At 40.6% G+C, this 3,677-nt stretch overlaps 1 non-coding gene across 1 annotated transcript; it reads left to right on the forward strand.

Moving 5' to 3' along the window:
* The first annotated feature begins 857 nt into the window (after positions 1-857).
* Positions 858-965, forward strand: LOC127746243 (small nucleolar RNA R71). The gene has a single exon (XR_008007863.1). It is a non-coding gene; the product is annotated as a small nucleolar RNA R71 (small nucleolar RNA).
* The last annotated feature ends 2,712 nt before the right edge of the window (positions 966-3,677 follow it).

Raw genomic sequence — 3,677 nt, forward strand, 5'->3', positions numbered from 1 at the left:
CTCTGGTGGTTTCTTGTAGGTTTCTCTCAATTCCATCCCACTTTTGAGGGTGATAGCCCGACACTCCTCCCTTGGGGTCGAATTAGTGTTGCTGTGAACATTGTGGCCAGGGGCTTGCTTGAATAAGTAGCCAATTTGTGTTTCAAGTTTCTTGATGGCAGCATCTTGATTCTGTATATTGGATCATACTTCTTCCTGGAAAACCTTACTATCTTGAATTTCCTTACATATGCTTTCAAGTAGAGTCTCGATTTTGGAAAGTCTATTTTTGGTTAGTGATGGTGGGTTGAGGTTAGGTGGTTGAGAAGGGTGGTTAGGTGGGTGTTGATAGGATCTGTGTGAGGTATGTTGGTGAGTTGCATTGTTATTGGGATTGTGGTTTTGGCGTATCTGGTCTTGGCTTTGGTCTTGCTGATTTCCCCACCCAAAGTTAGGGTGATTTCTCCATCCAGAATTGTAAGTTTTGGAGTATGGATCATGGATCTATCTGGGTGAGTTTCCAACATAATTGGCTTGTTTCCAGTCACCTTCTTCTCCTATATTCACTCCTTCTTGAGCTGGTGATGAAGTGATGACTACTACAACTTGGTTTTCTTCTACCTTCTTAGTGAGATCTGCTAGCTACTTGGTGATCATCTTATTTTGAGACAGAAATGCATCCATGTGGTTCAGCTCCATTACTCCTTGAGTGTTGCTTCTTTCAGAAGCATAGAGGTAGTCATTCTCAGCTACCATTTCAATGACATCTATGGCTTCTTCAATGGTTTATTTCTTGTTTAGAGAGCCCCCTGATTAATGGCCTTCTTTGACTCATGAGAAAAACTTTCATAGAAAATGTGAAGTTGAACCAATTCATTAAACATGTCTGGTGGGCATCTTCTTGTTAAGTCCTTAAACCTCTCCCATGCCTTATATAGAGTTTCACCATCTTGTTGCCTAAACGTTTTCACCTCAGCTCTTAGCGTATTAATTCTTTGAGGAGGGTAAAATCTTGCCAAAAATTTGTTCACCACATCTTCCCAATTTGTTAAGCTCTCCTTCGAGAAGGACTCCAGCCACTTAGATGATTTGTCCCTGAGTGAAAAAGGGAACAAAAGCAGTCTATAGACATCCGGATGGACTCCATTAGACTTCATAGTGTCACATATTCTCAGGAATGTGGTTAGATGTTGATTGGGGTCTTCTTGGGCACTTCCTCCAAATGAGCAGTTGTTCTGAACAAGGGTGATGAGCTGGGGTTTTAATTCAAAGTTGTTGGCATGTATGGTGGGCTTTTGGATGCTGCTTCTATTATTTCCTGGGTTTGGATTGACGTAAGAGCCTAGAACTCTCCTCTCTTGCCCAGCATGATTTACAGGGCCTTCTCTGGCATGGTTGTGAGCTTCTCCTTAATGGTTGTTTTCTAAATTCTCCTCCATGTTTGTTTCAAAGTATTCCTCCTCTTCCTCAGCACCAACAACTCCTTTCCCTCTTGCTTCCCTCCTTAATCTGCAGAGGGTCCTTGCAGGTTCTGAATCAAAGGAAGTTGAAGCTCTGCTTCTTCTCCCTGTCATATAACTAACAGAGCACACAGCAAGAAATACAATGAAGAGATTATTCTTGTTAGAGTGATTGTTAGTGTGAGTGGTGCAAATTATTAAACATTTAGTGGGTTAGTGAGTAGAATTGTAAATAACAACAAGAAAGAAAGAAAACAAAGAGGGTATAGGGGATGAGGAAGAAACTGAATCAACTGAAGGTAAATGACTAGATAAAGTAAACAAACCAAAGAAAAAGAGAATGCTCAATCTAGTGAACTTCAAACATAATCATTATTGATACAAAATCAATCCCCGGCAACGGCGCCATAAACTTGATGCACGAAAACTTATCCCTCAACAAATTTTCCTTTGGCAAGTATACCGAATTGTCGTCAAGTAAAAACTCATAATAGAGTGAGGTCGAATCCAATAGGGATTGATTGGTCAAGCAATTCTAGTTAGAAGAGTATGCTAGTTGAGCTAAACAGAAGGTAGTTGGTATTGCAGGAAATTAAATGGCGAGAAAGTAAATGGCAGAAAATAAAGTGCAGAATCTTAAATGGGGATTTGGGAAGATGAACATGGAAATAAATGGCAGAAAGTAAAGAGAATGGATAAGATCAGAAATGGGAAATTCATTGGACTTAGGAGATGTTGCATTCTCCGGATCAAGTTCATTCTCATCTCTTCCTCAATCAATGCATTCATTGATCTTCTTGGCAATCTTAAGTGATTGGATCCCAATTCCTTGGCAATCTAATCTCTCTAAGCTTGAACAATTGCCCAATTCCTTGATTTAATTGCTCATGGGAAGAGATGAAGAGTGGTCACTGTTTATACAACATGTATTTCCAAATCAAAGTGTTGGGAGGATTACATGTCACTATATCCACTCAGACCCCAATTTGGTCCAACATGAGAATGCATTTCTAGCATGATCTCTGATGAGCGGATATTTTATACGCTTTTTGGGGTAATTTCATGTAGATTTTAGTATGTTTTAATTAGTTTTTAGTAGAATATTATTAGTTTTTAGACAAAAATCATATTTCTGGACTTTACTATGAGTTTGTGTGTTTTTCTGTGATTTCAGGAAATTTCTGGCTGAAATTGAGGGAGCTGAGCAAAAATCGGAGTTGGCTGAAAAAGAACTGCTGATGTTGTTGGATCCTGACCTCCCTGCACTCGAAATGGATTTTCTGGAGCTACAGAAGTCCAATTGGCGCGCTCTCAACGGCGTTGGAAAGTAGACATCCAGGGCTTTCTAGCAATATATAATAGTCCACACTTTGCGCGAAGATAGTCGACGTAAATTGGCGTTGAACGCCAAGTACATGCTGCTGTCTGGAGTTAAACGCCAGAAACACGTCATGATCCGGAGTTGAACGCCCAAAACACGTTATAACTTGGAGTTCAACTCCAAGAAAGGCCTCAACTCGTGGATAGCTTTAGTCACAGCCCCAGCACACACCAAGTGGGCCCCAGAAGTGGATTTCTGCACCAATTATCTTAGTTTACTCACATTCTGTAAACCTAGGCTACTAGTTTACTATTTAAACAACTTTTAGAGATTTATCTTGTACCTCATGACATTTTTTCAGATCTGAATTACATACTTTTTGACGGCATGAGTCTCTAAACTCCATTGTTGTGGGTGAGGAGCTCTGCAGCGTCTCGATGAATTAATACAATTCCTTTATTTTCCATTCAAACACGCTTGTTCTTATCTAGGATGTTCATTCGCGCTTAATTATGGAGAAGGTGATGATCCGTGACACTCATCACCTTCCTCAATCCGTGAACGTGTGCCTGACAACCACCTCTGTTCTACATCAGATTGAATGAGTATCTCTTAGATTCATCTCAGAATCTTCGTGGTATAAGCCGGATTGATGGCGGTATTCATGAGAATCCGGAAAGTCTAAACCTTGTCTGTGGTATTCTGAGTAGGATTCTGGGATTGAATGACTGTAACGAGCTTCAAACTTCTGAAGGCTGGGTGTTAGTGACAACGCAAAAGAATCAATGGATTCTATTCCAACCTGATTGAGAACCGACAGATGATTAGCCGTGCTGTGACAGAGCATAGGAACGTTTTCACCGAGAGGATGGGAAGTAGCCATTGACAACGTGACACCCTACATAAAGCTTGCCATG

Source organism: Arachis duranensis, chromosome 3 (assembly GCF_000817695.3).
Source record: "Arachis duranensis cultivar V14167 chromosome 3, aradu.V14167.gnm2.J7QH, whole genome shotgun sequence".
In the NCBI taxonomy this organism is placed as follows: Eukaryota; Viridiplantae; Streptophyta; class Magnoliopsida; order Fabales; family Fabaceae; genus Arachis; species Arachis duranensis.